The 21,286-nt window shown below is 31.0% G+C and overlaps 1 long non-coding RNA gene across 1 annotated transcript; it reads right to left on the reverse strand.

The window, feature by feature from the left end:
- Nucleotides 1-15,146: 15,146 nt before the first annotated feature.
- On the reverse strand, nt 15,147-18,779 carry LOC114181202. The gene is made up of 5 exons (XR_003603770.1): nt 18,476-18,779; nt 18,019-18,118; nt 17,220-17,930; nt 16,969-17,135; nt 15,147-15,867 (listed from the first exon to the last, which is right to left on the reverse strand). It is a non-coding gene; the product is annotated as an uncharacterized LOC114181202 (long non-coding RNA).
- Between the last annotated feature and the right edge of the window lie 2,507 nt (nt 18,780-21,286).

A 21,286-nucleotide genomic window follows, 5' to 3' on the forward strand; every position in this document is an offset into this window, starting at 1 on the left:
ACTTTGTCTGACAAAAAGTACGCAATCGAGCCTAACATTCAAAATATTTTCAAAAATTAATACTTCATTAACATTTAAACAAAAAATTCCTGTCAACCCAGTCTACAATATACAACATAAAAATACCTTCTCATTCAATCCACATTCACCATCCATATCTTTGTGATGACATACTACACCGGCCAATACGTTTTCATGGACAAAGGATCTTTCAGTGACCCTCAAACAACCTGAAAAGAAGATGATATTCAAAGGTTGCACATAATATTTTTCTCCTCTTGTTTTGGTAATGGCCAACAACCATGCGTATCTACTGCAAAAGTTTAATGACAATAATGAAACTGCCACACGAAGGACAACTCTAACGTACCCAAACCAACATTATGGGGATGTAATCACAAAGCAGAATGTATTTCTTACACAACACGGAATACCTAACATGGTTCATCAGACTCACATTTTTAACCTCCGACTGTGGAAACCATAGAAATCAAATACAAATGACGAAACCGCAAAAAATTTCACAATAAAGACAACAACAAACGACCACACACATACGGACTTACAAAACATGGGGTTTCTTCTAAATTTTCAACTACCTAAACCGCTATCACAGACAACACCGAAAGACAAAAATGGGTTCTCAAATATACACTAACATTCACCCTAACACCACCAAATCACTTTTCCCCAACAACATCAATAACGAACATGAAGAATACCAACTTATTCCCAAAAAAATTACAAAATTTTACGATTTAGAGAAAAACTGCATCATCAACCAACACATTAACCAAAGGTGAAAAGGGAGCAAAAGAAACTTACAATGCAACACACAGCACCACCACACGGTTGCCGCCGACCAAGCAGCGTCGACTCAGAATTCCAAATACACTACCCACTTCAAAACCGGCGTCTTCTGGATGCTACGGACGGTCTTCGGTTTCCTCGACAACGACCCTCCACTTTCTCACCGGCGAAATGGTTGCCGGAAACCCTAAACCCACTGCACCCACAACTCCGTCCGCCTCACTTTCGACCTTCTCTGTCTTCACACTCAAACTGCAGAACGGACGCCCTACTTCCCCCCTTTTTTTCTTAACTTTCTCTCTCTAAAACAACATTTAACATAAACATAAGCGGTTTTTCCTTCTCTCCGCTGCACGTGCGACCAACGTTTTCATTTTTAAAAAAATAAAAAACCCCTGCCACGTCAGCTGTGTCAAATTCTTGTCAAATATTTTTGTTGGAATATCATTATCCTTTCTTTTTATATTACAGAGAGGTGATTTTGTTTTAGTTATGCATCTAACAATTTTAATTTCTTATGCTAAACTTTTAAAATTAAATTGACGTATCAAAATCAGTATCGAGATTTTATAGAAGATCGACATTCTTCCTCTTCATCAGTGGCAGCCAAAAAGTTTATATATTTTTCATTCTACATGAAACAAATAAATGAGAAACATATTTTTAAGTAACTAGTTAACTATTTTTTTTTTCAATTAACTAACTCCTTAAATCACTTTCAATGTTCTAATTTCTTTTCTTCTTGATTTCTTCTGACTTAAAGCCAAGAATTAATTTTTTTAAATTATTATTGAAATTCACTTAAAAAACTCTACCATAAATGTATAAGTCATATTGAAATTCACTTGATGCCTTTATATATGATGACAAAATTATTGAAATTAAGTTTGGGGTTTAACTTTGTTTAATAATAAAACTAAAAAGAAAAATTGTTTAAAAATATATCTACAAATATTTAATAAAAATGTCAATTTTAGTAAGAATATGATCATAAGATTTATACAAAAGGTAAATTGAGTGTTAATTTGAGAAGGGATAATAGTGTTTCATTTTTACAAAATTTGGAACTAAATTGAAACTAAAAACAAATATAGGGACCAAATTGAATCATTTTGACACATGACACAACTGTGAAGTGACACGTGTAAAAATAAAAAAATTTAAAAAAATCAGAAATTGACAACATTGACTTTAACACCGTTTTGTCAAAATTGACAGCAATGACCAAATTGAATCATTTTTAATAAAACAAGGACCAAATTGAGATAACGAAAAAACTCTGGAGGACCAATTTGGTACTACTTGATAACCAAAAGTAGGGGTGGCAAACGGGCCAGCCCGGCCCGTTTTGGCCCGGCCCGTATGTGGCCCGTTAAAAAACGGGCCGGGACGGGCCAGCCCGTCAAATAGAAACGGGCCAATAATCACAACCCGTCCCGTATAGGACAGGCTAACGGGCCGGGCCGGGCTGGCCCGTCTAATTTTTTTTTTAATTTTTTTAATTTTTTTAATTAGTTTTCAAATTTTTTAATTTGTTTTATTTTTTAAATTTGTTTATATATACATATAAATTATTGTTAAAGTCATATTTAATCAAATAAAATATTATTTTAAATTTTAATTGATTAGTTAATGTTTTTAATTAGATAAGTTAAAATAATTATTAAATTTACATATTAAATTATTCAATTATAACTAATAATTCAAACTTAATTTGTAGGTGTTGATGATTTAAATTACAATACTATTATATATTTTTACATTTAAAATATATAATCTAAAAAGTTAATCTTTTTAATTATTTTTATTTTATTTTATTTTTTTAAAACGGGCCAACGGGTCAAGACGGGCCAGCCCGTACTTTGGTCCGTCAAGTTGACGGGCTGGACGGGACGGGCCAGAACGGGCTGACGGGTTGAAATCTTCAACCCAGCCCGTTCCTTTGGGCTCAGCCCGTTTTGCCACCCCTAACCAAAAGAGTCATTTAACCTAATATTTTTTACTCTTTTGATTACGAAAATTCAGTTAACTAAGGCACAAATGAAGGACTTTAAGCACACTAAAAACAATAGAAAGAAAAAAAAATAGAAGTATTCCAACCCATTTTATGAGTTACGAAATTAGGACATCGTGACAAGGAAATTCTGAAAATGAAATCAAAAGACTTTTAAAGTCCTATCCATTATATGGGTTACAAAATTACACACCACGCATAAATCATAAAATCAAACCTATTTTAAAGATCCACTTATTTATTTTCCTAATATAATCAGTTATATGAAAATGTATGAAAGAAATAAACGAGAATCATATATTCAAACAAGTTAACTTTTAGTTGTTAATTTTTTGTCCGCGGATAATTAAATCCACAATCCTCTCTTCTAAACTCTCCACCAAATTAATCTTATTTTTCTAAATTGTTCTGTCAAAATAATTTTACAATTAACTAATTTCTTAAATCACTTTTGATGGTATTATTTTTTTAACTTGAATTCTTCTAATTAAAAAACAACAAAAAATTATTTTTTAAAATTAATACGAAAATCTATTTTTAAGACTCTTTATAAACAGTCAAGTTTTTTTTATCAATTTGAAAGAGCTTGACTATAAATATCCGATTCAGTGTTTGACTCAGTCTTAGCCATCACATTTGAACTTTTTTTCTTATGTGCTGGAATATTCTAAGCTGTAGCAAACAAGAATAAATATACAAGTCATAAAAAACCCTAACTTGTAAAGATTTCTTTTTCTTCTTTTATGCAACTTTTTGTTTTCATTATCAATTGTTTTGAAAAAGTTATTTGCGTACAGTGCATGTGTAAATTTTACATTTATGGTTTACTATGATTATTCTTTTTAAAAGTTTCTATCTATTTTTCACAGATGCTCCATTTCACACAAAAAATAAAATATGACGACATTCAGAAAGAGTGGTTTTTTTTTTTTTTCAAAAATATTATTTGCCCCTCATCCTTATACGCCATAATCTCCACTTTTAAAACTTTAATTATCAAACTTTTATTACGTAAAAAAACATTTCATACAATTTTCTATTTGAAAGGAGAAGACCCCTCCAATTTTATTTGTGTTGGGTAAAAAGATAAAATGTTTGAATTTTAATTTGGTGATATGCAGAGACATGAATAAGTGTCAGATGAAAGTGTGAAAGAAAGAAATAAACTCTGATCTTACATTTAAAATATATAGTTCAAATTAAATTTAATCAGAATAGTTTTAGCGTTAATTATTTTAATATTCTTCTTCCCAATACTTTTTTGGCGTTCCAAGACGAAATCTTGTGTTAAAGTAAATAACACAAGTTCTGCATTATTAACTTAATTCTAGCTTTTTTTTAATCCAATCTCAATAGATAATTAGTTAAAAAAAAAAACAAACTAACTTCTATATGTTATTCAAAATAAAAATAATTTACAGTAAATTTGTTTACGCGCCCTTCACAGAGTTTCTAAGCTTGATAATCTACTGAGGTTTGATAATTTTGTAACAAAAATGAAATTTTGTTATTTTTAATGTTTGGATAAATTAAAATCTTAAAGTTGAAATTTTTTTGGAGAATACAAGAGCATGCAGCTAAGATATCATTACAAAAAGTTATTGTCTAATCTTAAAATTGTGTTAAATTCTTTTAGAACTCTCTTCAATCACGGAACTGATTGCTCCCTGAAACAAATAAGAATAATGCAGATGAATGATATCAGATTGAAAGAAAGAAATAAAAGCAAAGTATTGCAAAGACTTAATTAAACTTAGTCTTTCATAGAAATATATCCCAGGTCAGAGGGTTTTGTCACTATTTGCATGTTTACAAAAAATATCATTCTTCTCTACTTAAATTTAATCTCTTTTTTTGGTATTATAGTATAAGTAGATTAAGATTATTTACATGCGCTCTAATTCCAAATTCATTTTACTTGTTAGCCTAAAGACTTTAAAATGTTAGTCTTTGTAATGTTGTCCGCTTTGTCGATTACAAAATTAGTTCATCAATGAAAACGAAAAGGGGAAAGAGATAAAATTGATAGGGATGCTTTGAGTTGTTGATATTTCTAGTAACACATTTTATGGGTTAGAAAATAGCTCACTAATAACAAGGAAATAGAAAAAATGTATAACTGTCCAAAATTTTTAATCTTTCTAATTGTGCCCATTTTATGGATTAGAAAATTTGGTTGTCATATGCAAAGACTAAGCTATTTCAAATATGGAGTTGTTTGTTCCTTATGTAATCCATTTTATGGGCTAAAGAAAAGTGATTGATAGGTACAATATAATAAAGTGAAAATAAAAACAACTCAACATACTATCATTCAAAATGTCTATTTTATTTATTTTTCTTTGGAAAATTTAGAAATTAATTTACATATTAGCGTATAAAAATAAGAAGGAATTAGGATAGGAATGAATAGAAATTAAGGAAATCAAGACTAAATTTATAGGATTTTATTTAATTATTAATGGTTAGTGATTTTTAAATTTACTTAGCATAACCACCAAAAATTCCATTATTAGAATGAAAAATGTCGTATGGAAAATTAGTTTAGCGTGAAATTAACATGTTTGTAAAATTAACATGTTTAGCGTGAAATTAACATGGAAAAGGTGGTTTAGATCAAGTAAAAAATGGTCTGAATAGCCGAAGCAACAAACATGGCATTGAAACTAAGGAAGAATCCTTTGATGAAGAAACTTCAAAGATTGGATTTGGAGAGCTCAATTGGTGCTAATTGGTGCACTTCTTCCAGTTCCAGTGTGGTTCTTTGTTGGCAAATAACCCAACCAGAAGTGGATTGAACTCATCAATCTCGGTGTTGTGTTGGTGCTATTCCTCCAGCCAGAATGTGAACCGTTGGAATCTTCTTCGATTTCTACATTTACAACAAGTCATAGTGGACTCGCCACACTTACATTCTCTCAGCTGCATTAGATTTAGGACTTGCTTTCATGGGTGTGCTTCTCTACTTTGCCCTCCAAACTTATGACATTTTAGGTCCAATTTGGTGGGGTGCCGATGCTGTCCATCTCTCTCTGACACCCATCATCACCTTCGAAAGTTTCCTTCTTCATCTTCTTAAGTATATAGATAATGTCTTTTATTTCTTTCTTATTTTCTATCTTCTTCTATTGTATAAACCTAATCTAGTACCAGGTTGAACAAGTTGTACATATCGTTTATGTTTGTTGCACCGACACAATTTGTATTGACGTAGACTACTATGCTTGAATTCCATCATTTTCTATTAATGCAATCAAACTTGTTCAAAGAACTTTGCTTAAAGTTCAACTTTCGTCCTCATTGATCGTCAGTTATACCCGCAAATCTGCCCGAGTCGCGTACTCTGCCAACATGGCACCAGCGGGGTTTCAAAACCGCCAAATAATAGTGAGTTTCAAAAATCTCAGACAAGTTTTAAAACTTCAAGTAATAGTGGATTTCAAAATCTTTCAGGAATAACTGGAGTTTCAAACATAACAGGCAGAAATCAGGGTTTCAAATATATTTTAATTGAAAAAAAAATAAAAAATTCTTATTATTATTACATTATATTATTTTTAATATTTAAAATTAATTTTATTTAAAAACAAGTGATTTAACTATGGTCTCAGATCTCTTGTGTATTATGTGTTGATGAGAAAGTTAAAATAAAAAAAAAAAACATTTTGATTTATGAAGTATAAGGACTCCTTTTTAATGCAGTGTTGTAAGATATTTAACTATCAATATTTATGCTTGAAACTGTTTTAAGAGTTAATTGACATTTCATCTATCTATCATATATGTTAGTGAAAATTGAAATTACATTAATCATTATTTTAATATATCCTAAATTATTTTAAATCATTAAATTTTTATTAAACTTATTGGTTTGACATAGTTAATAAATTTAGTTTTTCTCTAGAGTTAAACATGTGTTTGGTTTTTAATTTTTAGTGAAAATTAAAATTATTCTTTTTTCAAAATTTTGACACAATTAAATTTTGATCCAATTAAATTCATATCTTTAAAAATATGTGAAATTAGTTTTTTTAACAAAATCTATTAATTAAACATCAAATAAACTAAAATAAAATTTAATTAAAAAAATTAAATTTATGTATTTCGAAAATTAAAAAATTAAATTAGATTAAAATTTCAAAAATGAATTAATTATAATTTTCACTTAAAATTTAAGAGAAAAAAAAACATATTTAATTTTATTTTAATGATCAACTCATAAAACATAGATTCAGAGTGATATATTTCAAGAAGTTTAAAAAACATAAACAATTGATTCAGATGTTCATACACTTCTCCACTCTTCTATGTACTTCACTTAAATCTTACATCTGAACATAAAACACGTCCATAGAGCATAAAAAACATTAATATTGAAACCTAAAACAAGTAAAATTGGGAGAGAGTGTAATTGAGAACATAACTGCACTAAGGTACTTTTCTTGATGAATCAGATAACTGTGTACTTCCTAACTGTTTCATGATCAATCAGATACTTTTCTTTCTTTGATGAAACATGAAAACCAACACTCTTTAGGGATGCTTTTACTTTCACCTTTGACGAGGCTTCACATATCCCAAATGAAATCCTAAAGTGATTCCAACGATGTATATTGTTGAGGGGCCATACCAAACGACCATAGTTCTCCTTAGTCAGCCACACATGACTTCTGTCCAATGAATCAAAACCCCTTTCTCTCGCAAGTATCCTCTGGTCATTGATTATAATCTCGTATACACATGAAAGAATGCCGGTTGTAATAACATCTTTGTCCAACTCAAAAACTGCACCAAAAAACATATCCACTGCCTTACCATACAACCTTGAAGACACCTCAAGAGAAATTAAACCATTAGTACTTTGTTGATGAAACCAATCAGGGATGCTGCTACCCGGAAGCATAACTTCACGAACCGATTCCTAAAGCATAAAATTTAGTTTTAAGGTTTTGATAATTTTGTGGAAGAACACATACAAAGCATATACGTAGTGTACCTCATGGTATAAGAGATTTGTTATGTGGTCCTGGAACTGTTTATCGATCAGTTTAGAACAGTTAATGAACATCATTTGAGAAAACCTTGGTAAATTTGATGAGTTGAATAGTGTTGGAAAGCTTTCCAATGATCTACAATTGGTTGTGTTTATATATTCTGTATTTAGTGGAAGATTTGGAAGTTCCTTGAGCTGAAAGCAGTCACTGAGACCAATTGCAGTAAGGTGTTGCAAATTATGAAGGGTACTAGGGAGATGTTCAAGCTTTTTGCAAGAATCTAAGAGTAAGGTTTTTAGCCCATTTAGATATTCAATTGATTGTGGTAGTTCTTTTATGGAAGTCCCTTGGAGAAGGAGTTTTTCAAGATGCACCATTCTTTCAACAATCTCAGGGAACTTTCTAACTTTTGAGCAGCCAGTAAGGATAAGAGTACGTAAAGATTTCAACTTGAAACAACTTGGGAGGATCTTCAGATTAGAGCACAACAAGATGTCTAAAGTAACAAGTTTATCAAGAGATCCCACGGACTCATGTACCTTAGTTAAACTCTTGCAGTGGTCTAGGCTCAGACTCTCGAGGTTTGGAATCATTGAAAAGTCTGGAATTTCAGTGAGGTGCTCACAGCAGCTAAAGGATACAAGTTTCAAATCTCTGAAAATCTGAGGAAGATTAAACAACATTAATAAAACAAAATGAAAGACAATTATCACCATTAGTAAACTACAAACAACAACCCTTGACATTTAGAATAGAATTGTCAATTTGGGTCAGTTCAGAGGGTTGATCCTGATCCATGTGGGTTGGAGCCAAAAGAGTCCATAAAACCAAAAACTCCTCATTCAAAAATGTTTACAAAGTCAAAAAACTCACAAAAATCTTGTAGGTGAGTGTCACGGACTTTCTTTTTAAGCATGAAATATATATATATATATATATATATATATATATATATATATATATATTTTAGATATATTATTAAACTTTTGATTAGAACTGGTCTGTCTCAGCTTTCAGCCTGGACTGGTCTAAGATGACTCAATTCGATCTTTAACTCAAACTCAAGGGATTATTTTTAAGAATTAATTAAAGTTTTTGATTGGAGTCAAATCCACCTTAATCTTGTCTCTAACCCACTTGAGAAGGATTTTGGACCTGTAACTTTTTTTTTGTCCCCTCATTTGAGACTCCCTAAGAGGGGTTTAATGAAGGTTAAGCAAGGGCTAGTCCACGAGGCAGTAGTCAAATTGACACCTCAATTTAAAAGTTCATTACATTCATTGAGAAAATGGTGTATACCTTAATTCCGTTCCACAAGGTTTTCATGAGACCATCAGTCAACTTCAAAGAAACAAGCCTCTTCGGTTGGAAGGTTGGTGGTAGAGTTGAAGAAGGGTATCCGGGCCAATCAATTAATCTTAGCTCATCAGATAAATATCGAATGTCATGTGAAATCTGTGCATTATTGATCATAAGAAGTCTAAGTCTTTTCATTTTTGTGAATGCTTTTCCACTTATGCTGACATGTTCATTTGGTTCTGGTAGATCTAGCTTTATTCCTTCAATGTTATTAGTTCCCTAGTGACAGATAACAATCCACACAAAAATAGTTAGGTACATTATGAGTGAATCTTTGAAGTTGCATAGTTGCATAAATATGTTCAAGGAAAAGTGTATACCATATTTTGGTTCAATACATGAAGAACATCCTCATGAAACCAGAGTCTGCTACGCTTACCAGGCTCTTTGGGAGATTCACAACGAACAATTTCCTTAGCCATTTCCTGCAGCAACTCATGCATCCAAAGCTTGTTCAGTTCTACAGTAATGAGAGACTTATCTCTTAAAACTCCAATCCCAATATCCGAGTGGAAGTCACAACCATCTAATATCATTTTCACATACTCTTTGTCCTCTCCCTTAAAGAAACATGCAATATCCAGAAATATGGCTTTCTCATTCTCTTCCAACCCATCAAAGCTGATTTTAAGTACTTCATAAATCTGCTTATTTGGAACTTTTCCCAGTTTAGCCAATGCACTAACCCATTCTGCTCTAGCTCTACCACACAGGTGAGACCCCAAAACTGTTAGTGCCAATGGCAAGCCCTTGGCATGGTTTATTATGTGTAAGGAAAGTTCCTCATAATTTGTTGGAGGAAAGGGTTTTTTGAAAGCAAACCAACTGAACAATTCAAGAGCATGGCCATGACTTAATTCCTTGACCTTGTAAGCTGCTTCCACGTTGTGAACAATTAGCAAATGCTCATCTCTAGTTGTTATGATGATTCTGCTTCCTGCTCCAAACCAACTACATTCCCCGACCAAACACTCCAGTTGCTGCACTGAATCAACATCATCAACCACTATGAGAACCTTTTTACAATAAAGTTTGGCTTTTATCAGATTAATTCCTCTATCCTTGTTTCCCACTTTAAAATCTCCATATTTGAAAACCTCTGAAAGAAGTGCTTCTTGTAGTTGAACCATGCCAAGTCTTTGATTCGAAACTTCTCTAACATTTGCAATGAAAGCACTAGCTTCATACTCATTAGCAATGTGGTTATAAACAGCTTTAGCAGCAGTAGTTTTCCCTATTCCCCCAATGCCATAGATTCCGAGAAACCGCACATCATCTAATCCAGTTTCCAAAAGTGATTTAATATCTTCCACTACTGAATCCAGTCCAACAGCATGTTTAGCTACATTGAGAGGTGTGTGGTTCAACTTGCTCAATATCTCTTCAACAATTCTTTTCACAAACTTAGATTCCAACCTGCCACATAAAACCAAAATGACTTCAAACTATGTTGTAAACTACAACAATGAATGACATTTACCATCATACATCATCATACATCATCTTCAGTTCAAAATCTTAAAGCGAAAATTTATGTCTTTCTACTTATATATATATACTGAACAAAAAGCATGGAACAGAAGAAGGGTAAGTAATCTCTTAAAGGATACATACCCATCTTCTATGTGCCACCCAGACAAAGTACTTACTTCGCATAACGCTGCTCTCCACCTTTTCACCTTGTCCACATCATCCCTAAACATGTCTTCATGGTTGGTCAAAGCTTCTTCAAAGCTTCCCTTTTGTTCTCTCACCTGAGATGGATTAATGTGATAGAAAACAGGCAAAACAAGATGAGCTTTGGAATTCTTACACTCAAGGATCTTAAGGAGTTCATCTAAGCAAGAGGTGGAAGAAGCATATGTCTTGGATAATACAACAACTGATATCCTTGAGCCTTCAATAGCACAAAAAAGTGAAGGTGAAATTTTTTCTCCCTTCTTCAGTTCTTTGTAGTCTATGAAAGTGTTAACTCCTTTCTGACAAAGAGCATCATGGAGATGGCTTGTGAAACCCTTTCGGGTATCATCCCCTCTAAAGCTCAAGAACACATCATACTTCCTCTCGTAGGACTCACAACTCAAACCCATTCTTCCAGTTTTAGAAACTAAATGGAATTTATGTTGGTTATGAGCACAATTTGCAACAGAACTATGTAACGAATGTTTATACGTAGGAGATTCAATATTGACTAGAGATAAAGAATAATCTATACTATATATAACTGGCTGCAAAAACTTAATATAAATAATAGTAAAACTTTGGGAGAGTCGTGATGATCCGCTATGGCGTCATATCTATAATATTATACACTCTTGGATACATGGTATTATAAGAAGTAAATATCCACGTCTTTTCTTTAATAATAACGTAGCCATTTATTAGTTTTTCATCTTCACTATGAATAAATTATGTAGTCTTTTGCAGAGCAAAGCAAATTCAAAGGTTCTTTTCAAAAATGAAGGCACACTGATGATGTAAGAATTAACCAAATGGCGTTTCGTAGGATTAAGGGCCGTGAGCCAACTTATTATAACAAAATATTTGAGACGTTGTAAAAATTCCACGTTCTCCCTCTTGATCAATGGCCACCACATCTCGATTCAGCCAGAACCTTTAAATAATTTTTACTCTTTGACTACGAAAATCCACAGTTTGTTCCAACCCTACTCAAATTCTTAATCACGAACAAGTATAGCGTTCTCGAGATATTATAGAAATTTGTCTCTGTTTTATTTTTAAAAGACACCTCAGGTATCAAAGAGTTTTAAAAGACACCTCAGGTATCAAAGAGAATATTTAAATTACATTTGACATCAATTCTGAATGATATAAAATTTCTTGAACATACCGAAACACAATCAAATTAAGCAGATCAGACAGAGATGAATGGCTGATTTTGTTTATCCTATTTAAACAGACAGCAAAAGTTATATTTAATTAAAGTAATGTTTTATTAACTCTTTTCTACACTTTAAATGCGTTTTTAGTTTACATGGATTTCTTATTGCTCGTCTATATTATGAGTTAGTATAAAATTAACATTAAAATATATTGTAAAGACTCTTTATAAACAGTCACACTTCACTATTAAAAAATATTTTATTAATAATTATTTTTTAACTAATTTATAAAATAAAAAATTATTAATTACTAAAATAATAATTATTATAAATAAAAATTATAATTAATTTTTAAATTGATATTTTAAATATTATTTGTTCCTCGTATCCTTATACGACATAATCTTCCCTTTTAAAACTTTAATCGTTCAAAATTTGATCGCGTAATTATGCCTTTGGTCTCTATTTTGGAGTTAAAATCTCAAAATGGTACCCAAATTCTTAAAAGTCTCAAAATAGTTCCCTTTTTTATTGAAACGTCTCACGTTTGCCCTCTTCGTTAAGTCAAGGTTGACGCTGTTAGAGGGAGTGCCACGTGTCAGTTCCTCGATTTTTTGAATTTTTTTAAAAAAATCAAAAAATTGTCACGTGTCAAGCTACCATCGTGCCACGTGGCAATAACAGAGTGACGTGGCAGTGTCAGTGACACATGTCAGTACTATGCCAAGTGTCATTTTCTTATTCTCAATTTGGTCCCTTTATTTTAATTTGTCTCAATTTAGTCCCAAATTTTGTAAAAATTAGCAATTTTGTTCCTCTTCAAATTGAAACACAAATTAATTTTATATAAATGTTATACAAATATTTTTATTAAATTTGATATTTTTATTCAAATTGTTATTTTTATTATATATTTTTAACATAGCTAAATTTATTTAAAATTATGTTTTATATTCGACTTTACTTAAAATTGTTTTCAAATTTTAAATTTATATGTGTTTTATTGTTACATGAACTAGTTAATTTATGAATTTTTTTCTATTAACATTATTTTCTATTAGCAACTTTTAAACCATTTTAAATAAAGTTAAATGTAAAATATTAACTAAATGAACTTAATTTGGTGAAAAATATTTACTTGAAATATAAATTTTGATGGAAATATTTGTGTACATTTATATAGAAATTAAATTTGATTTCAATTTGGAGAGGGACAAAATTGCTAATTTTTACAAAAATTGGAACTAAATTGAGACAAATTAAAATAAAGGGACCAAATTGAGACTAAGGAAATGACACGTGGCGTAATACTGACACGTGTCACTGTCACTGTCACGTGGCACGATGACAACTTGACACGTGGCAATTTTTTGATTTTTTTAAAAAATTCAAAATAAATAAAAATTCATAAAAAAATAATAAAAAAATAAAAAAAAAATCGAGGAACTGACACGTGGCATTCCCTCTAACAGCGTCAACCTTGACTTAACAGAAAGGGCAAATGTGAGACGTTTTAACAAAAGAGAGGACCATTTTGAGATTTTTAAGAATTTGGGTACCATTTTGAGATTTTGACTCCAACATAGGGACTAAAGGCATAATTAAACCTAAAATATTTGAATTGCAATTTAATGATGTTAGAGGCATGAATAAGTTTCAGATGAAAAAGTATTCAGATGAAAAAGTGTGGAAGAAAGAAAGAAATTCTGATCTTACATTTAAAATATATAGTTGAAATTAAATTTAATCAGAATATTTTTTACCGTTAATTATTTTAATACTTTTCTTCTTCCCCACTTTTTTGGCGTTCCAAGACAAAAATCTTGTGTTAAGTAAATAACACAAGTTCTGTATTATTAACTTAATTCTAGCTTTTTTTTTAATCCAATCTCAATAGATAATTAATTTTAAAAAAACGAACTACTAGATTTTATTCAAAATATAAATAATTTACAGTAAATTTGTTTTCTAACACCCACTTCACAGAGATTTACTGGGGTTTGATAATTTTGTAACAAAATTGAAATTGTGTTATTTTTTATGTTTGGATAAATTAAAATCTTAAATTTTTTTTTTTTTTGTTGGAGAATACAAGAGCATGAAGCTAAGATGTCATTACAAAATTTAATTATGGTCTCATCTTAAAATTGTGTTAAATTCTTTTAGAACTCTCTTCGATCACGGAATTGGATTCCTCCCTGAAACGAATAAAAATAATGCAGATGGATGACATCATATTGAAAGAAAGAAATAAAATCAAAGTATTGCAAAGACTTAATTAAATTTAGTCTTTCATAGAAATAAACCTCACACCATTACAAGACATCACATAGTAATATGTATTATTTCAGAGAGGGTCTACTTAAATTTAATCTTATTATTACTACTACTATTATTATTATTATTCTCGTATTATAATATAAGTCAATTAAGATTAGTTTACATGCGCTCTAAATTCTTTTTACTTTACATGTTAAAAAATTAAGCGCACGACTCACAATAAAAAGAAAAAAGGATTTAGTCTTTAAAATGTTAGTCTTTATAATGTTATTGACTTTGTTGATTGCAAAATTAGTTCTTCAATAAAAACGAAAAAGGGAAAGAGATATATTGATGGAGATGCTTTGAGTTGTTGATATTTCTAGTAGTGCACACATTTGATGGGTTAGAAAATAGCTCACTAGTAACAAGGAAATAGAAAAAAATGTATAACTAGTCCAAAATTTTTAGTCTTTCTAATTGTGCCCATTTTATGGATTAGAAGATTAGGTTGTCATATGCAAAGACTAAGCTATTTCAAAGATGGAGTTGTTTGTTCCTTATGTGTTAATAATCAAACAATAGAAAAATTATTTTTTCTAGCAGAAGCACACCAATAAAATAAGAGTAAAAATAAAAGTTTAACATAAGTATCCAAGTAATAGATTTATTGAATTGTAGTAACAACACTTAAATTTACTCTTCATATTTATAGTAGACTTATCCTTTTTCATTCTTCATATTTATTGATATGAGACTTTAATAAATACTCACTTAAGAGTTGTGGCCAAATATTCTGTCTCCCAAGTTTCACCAACTTAAGTCCCTACCTTTATCCTCACAAAACATACGTAGATGGAGAACACATAATACAAAACTATAATTTGGAAACTTGGCATTTAAAAGGAGAGTGTTTCTATAATTGGCCTTTCATACAAGACACAATACATAGTAGTTTTCAATTATTCATGTGAGATGTTCAAAATGTACTTATATACACTTAGGTCTGTCACTAGATGTACATCTTTGATCCCAGCAATGCTTGTCGGGTCAACAGGTCGGTTGGGTCGTTGGGCTTGCCCGACATGTATGAGTCGTCAGGCTTGCCTGACACCTCTAGGTCCTCTGGTCCACCAAATCTGTGTGGGTCGTTGAGCTCGCCTGTCCTACTTGGGCCATCAGACTCGCTAACCTGTCTTGGTTGTCAGGTCGATTCAGCTCGTCTATGTATTCAAGCCCACCTGACTCGTTTGGGTCGTTAGTCCTAGTTGGGTCGTCAGGCCCATCCGACCCGTTTATGTCGCAGGGCCAACACGACACATCTTGGTCGTCAGGCCTACCTGGGGCGGTGTGGGTTGTCGGACTTGATCAACCTGTTTGAGTTGTCAAGCCCGCCCGACCCATATGTGTCATCAAGTCACCCTCGTCCGTTTAAGTCGTCAGGCCCGCCTAACCCGTTTGGGTTATCGGGCCTGCTCGACCTATTTGGGTCGTTGGGCCCACTCAATCCGTCTGGGTCATCGGGCTGCTCAACTTGTTTGTGTTGTTAGGTCAGTCTAATCCGTCTGGATCGTCAGGTCAGCCCAACCTGTCATTAAAGAGGTAAAAATATTAATCAATTTAGCTTCAACTTCAACACCAAGAACATAATGGGAAAGAAAATCAATAATTCTATGTCAGTGTAACTATGACTGAAACAAGCTTCATTGGAGTTCATCCATAGTCTGTGATTTCTTCATTATACAAAGAAAAATTGCAAATTACAATATAATACAGAGAAAAATTCAAGAACATGTTGTCAAGGTCCATGGTAGATAATTTGACATATTTAGTTCTTCACAAAATATTAAAATCGTGTAACTTTTAGTAAATGTAACGACAAAGAACATAAACTTTTATAGTATTTTAAGGCACCATAACCATATATTTTATACTACTCTTTGAAGCATGAGAGGAAATTTCTTCTAGTGTTAACTTCATAACATAATCTATTCTACAAACAATCTCATAAAAATAATATTTGAGTTGTGTAGTGTCAAATTATAATTTTTGTATATGTTAAAATATTGTTTTTTATATACTTTTATTTGACAATCCTAAGAAGTATTATTTTATTTTTATTCACGTAAGTATGATATTTTATTATTATTAATTAAGTATAATAAAGTTTATTTTTATTAATTAAGTATAATATTTTGTTTTCTGTGGTTTCAATGTATAATTTTTTTTTATATACTAAACAACATCAAAGGCATCTTGCACAGTGAAACTCAAGCGTCTTCCATCCTCACCGTTCCCTGCATCAAACCTCCCAATATCGAAGCAATTTGGTAAGCCATTGATGCAGAACACAAGCTTGTAGTCGGTACTATCATTTTCTACTTTCCCTTTATCTCCTCATTAGCCCCTATCACCTTACACTTACATTTAATAACCCACCCTTCAGATGCATTCCCTCTTTGCCTTTTCATGCTCCAAACCACATGTTCATGCCTCTCAATCTTCACTATTTAATTACAAAATAACACTCACTTCTTCATTCTAATTTCTCTTTAAATGGAAGGACTTGAAAAAAAAATAGTAGATATTAAACCAGCAAAGCTGTTTTAGCCTAATGATTCCATTCACTAGAAGAGCTCTTGATTTGGAAGAAAATTAATTGGAAAAATCAACCAATTAAGATACTTACTTTCCAACCAAAACACCATCTCCAGCAACAATTTTTATTATGATCTGTAATTCTCTTCAACTCCACGATTTCCATTCCCATTCTCTCTCTCTCTTCTTGCTCTTGCACTCCAATATATTTAACTCATTGGTTTAACTCATTGATAGGGCAGTAGCTGAAGAAGCATCCTGTAATCAAATATTGATTAATATATTTAACTCATTGATACCAATAGTGTTAAAAGACAGAGAGGATGAAGAACTTGGCATTACCCCAGTTTTTCTATAAGTAGGAATATTTTCTTCAAATGTTCTAAGTATTGGCTTAACATCATCCTTATTGGTGCAACCTTCAAATAATTTCTCCCTATCTCATAACTTATCTACGGCAGAAGGAAGAAACTGCTACTAGTCTTTATAGTCAAAATGTAATAAATGTTTTGAAAGTGATTTACCTTTTTGTTTGTTTTTAACATCAAGAGGTGAAGTATAACTCTTAGTTATTTACGGCTTGGGCTCATCTATTTCAATATAATTTGTGCCAAAATACAGAATCTGTTAGGTACCTGCTACAGTTTTGCTAAGATAGGTAAGGGAAGGAAAAGAAAACTAGGTTAAAAAAAATTTATCTCTCTGCCATTCCATTACGTTCCAATCCCTTAAATAGGGAACTTGTGGTCCAGTAGCTTACAGAGGAAAGAAAATGCATATTGGACTTAAAAGCCTCTTTCATAAAACAAGCATATTTAAACTACTGAAAAAAAACATTTGTTTTTTTTTTAAAACAAAATCCTTCAGCCAATTAGGTTTCTTGTGCACTCTAGTGGGCCTCTTCATCATTAAAGCCCGTGTTGTATCATAATCCAAAAGAAAATGCTTTTCAAATTCCAAAATTGGAGGCTGGACTTTAGTCACATTTGTTTGAGAGGGTTTTCCTGCTTTAAGTCCTTTGACAATGCCACCTAGAATCTCTAGCACCATGGTCTGCACCAAAATGGTTAAGTTGATTAAAAAACTTGTTAATGGTGTGAACATTAAGATCCAAAATAAGGCAACTCAAAGAACCTCAAACCTATTTCTTCTTCTGTAGAAAATCTAAAGGCATCATCAGTTGTGGTTGCAAGAACTTTGTGATGAAGACAAGGTAGATGATCCATGAACTTCTGTGAAACCTTCGAAATAAGCATCGGTAAAAGATGAAACAAGAGAACATAATAGGATCGTGTAAATTGAAGACATAGATCATGGAATAAATTTGAGTGAGTTAGGGCATGATTAAGAGAGATGAAATTGAAAGAGGGAGACGAAATCAAAAGCAATGATGTAGGGAAACGAAATCGAAACAGATGACGCATGAAACGAAATCAAAAACAACAGGGAAACGAAATCAAAAACAACAGGGAAACGAAATCGAATTAGCAGAGAAACGAAAACGAAAACGGAATCGAAATTGAAAGCAGAGAAATGAGATCGGAAGCGAAATAATGATAAAAAGCAAGGAGACGAAATTGGAATCAAAAATTCATTACCTTGAACTTCATACAAGAACGATGGAGGTACAGTGGAGGCACGCACACGAAGCGTGCATTTTCTTCCTTACACGATGAAGACGAAAGAAAGGAAGAGGTAAGGGAATGGACGATTTATTCGTTTAATTAAAATTTACCAAAAAAGGAAATATGAATAGAAATAGAAAAGGTGGAAGAGAATTAAAATGGAACAGTTCTTCATCACACCGTCTTTGTATATGAAACTAAATCTTCTTTTACAGCAGAAATCTTGGTTCTGCATATTAAACTCTCTCTATTATATATACTCCTGGCGCAATGCCTTCTTTCTCCATTCTAAACATGTTCACTCTTTTATATCAGTAATTCACTTTAAATTTTCATATGGTTTAATTATATGTATGGCCCAATTTTAGAGTCAAAATCTCAAAATGGTACCTAAATTTTTAAAAGTCTCAAAATGGTCCCCTTTTTTGTTGAAACGTCTTACGTTTGCCCTTCCCGTTAAGTCAAGGTTGACGCCGTTAGAGGGAGTGCCACGTGTCAGTTCCTCAATTTTTTGAATTTTTTTATTAATTTTTTTTGAATTTTTTTTTATTTTGAATTTTTTTTTTGAATTTTTTTAAAAAATCAAAAAATTGTCTCATTGTGCCACGTAGTAGTGACAGTGACACGTGTCAATATTACGTTGTTAGTCTCAATTTGGTCCCTTTATTTTAATTTGTCTCAATTTAGTCCCAATTTTTTGTAAAAAGGAGCAATTTTATCCCCCTTCAAATTGAAACAAAATTTAATTTTATATAAATGTTATACCAATATTTTTATTAAATTTGATATTTTTATTCAAATTGATATTTTTATTATATATTTTTAACATAGCTAAGTTTAGTTAAAATTATGTTTCACATTCAACTTTACTTAAAATTGTTTTCAAATTTTGAATTTATATGTGTTTTATTGTAACATGAACTAGGTAATTTATGATTTTTTTTTCTATTAACATTATTTTCTATTAACAACTTTTAAACCATTTTAAATAAAGTTCAATGTAAAATATTAATTAAATGAACTTAATTTGGTTAAAAATATTTACTTGAAATATCAATTTTGATGGAAATATTTGTGTACATTTATACAGAAATTAAATTTGATTTCAATTTGGAGAGGGACAAAATTGTTCAATTTTTACAAAAATTGGGACTAAATTGAGACAAATTAAAATAAAGGGACCAAATTGAGACTAAGAAAATGACACGTGGCGTCATACTGACACGTGTCACTATCACTGCCACGTGGCACGATGACAGCTTGACACGTGGCAATTTTTTTAATTTTTTTTAAAAAATTCAAAAAAAAAATTAAAAATAAAGAAAATTCAAAAAAAATTAATAAAAAAATTCAAAAAATCGAGGAACTGACACGTGGCACTCCCTCTAATGGTGTCAACGTTGACTTAACGGCAAGGGCAAACGTGAGACGTTTCAACAAAAAAGGGGACCATTTTGAGACTTTTAAACATTTGGGTACCATTTTGAGATTTTGACTCCAAAATGGGAACCAAAGGCATAATTAAACCTTTCCATATCAACAGAGTTCGTAGATTATGAAAAGTCTACACTCATTTTTATTGGAAGAGTCTTCGTATTGAACGCTTTGTTTTTTGTTTGAACTTTGTTTACTTGAAAAGTCTTCCCATTCAAAGTCTTTGGATAGGTTGTTATGTTGTCTTTCCAATTCAATTTTAAGTTGAACAATACAGTATCATGAAAAATGATCATATTAAAGAAAACATTTTAATCCTTTATTATTAAACATTATTAGTCATGATTATTAGAGAATACATGTTTAAATTTTTGTCTTGTATAATTTTGTTTATTTTTATTTTCATTATATTATTAAACATATTGCCCATATTTTATTATTTTATTTTTTTGAGTGTTTTATATATATATATATATATATATATATATATATATATATATATATATATATATATATATATATATATATATATATATATATATGCATAGGCCTTTTTTTCTGATGAGATTAGGTTATAATTAATAAATGTTGAAAAATACACACTTGAGTATGTGATATGCAAACCCATGCAACTCTTCCATTAATATTTTATTTCTTTAATTTATTTGATTTTGTTAAACTATGGACTTAATGCTGTTGAGCTCATAAGATTTAAATATACAATTTTTTATGTCATGTTAGATATTGTAAGTTTTTTTAACATTTCTTATTAGTTTGCTATGTTTTAATTTTTTTATTTTACTTTTCATTTCAATTATTTATTTTATCAGCATAATATTTGTAGCTTAACCCCATTGATTTTAAACAAATAAAGAAAACCTTTTTTTTTCATAATTGAACCAAATACAAGGAGTAATTATATTTAGAAGAATATTCCACACTTCTTGTTGGTCCTCCAAACGGAAATTTAGATCTGGACTTTTCAAATGAAAAACTAGTGTAAATCACAAACAATAAACAATACGAGAAAAATTAAGTAGAAAGAACGAAAGAGAAAAACAATTAATTTTAAGAACAAATCACTCTCCATTCAGTGATCATAAATTATAGATTAATTTGGAATTTATTAAATACGTTCTAGGAGCTAATTCCCAAACACCTTACTCTTATGGTTCTTGAAATTAGATTCAAAAGATGACCAGTTTTGAAAAAAAAAAATATTACAAAAACAGGGAGAAGTGTCCTTAAAAATATTGCAGACACAGAAAATCTTTAATGTCAAAAGAAGACTATCGTGTATGAAACAGAATTGAGCACCTTTCATTTCTCAATACATAGATGGAGTCTGCA

The sequence above is a fragment of the Vigna unguiculata genome, chromosome 4, assembly GCF_004118075.2.
Source record: "Vigna unguiculata cultivar IT97K-499-35 chromosome 4, ASM411807v1, whole genome shotgun sequence".
Classification (NCBI taxonomy): domain Eukaryota; kingdom Viridiplantae; phylum Streptophyta; class Magnoliopsida; order Fabales; family Fabaceae; genus Vigna; species Vigna unguiculata.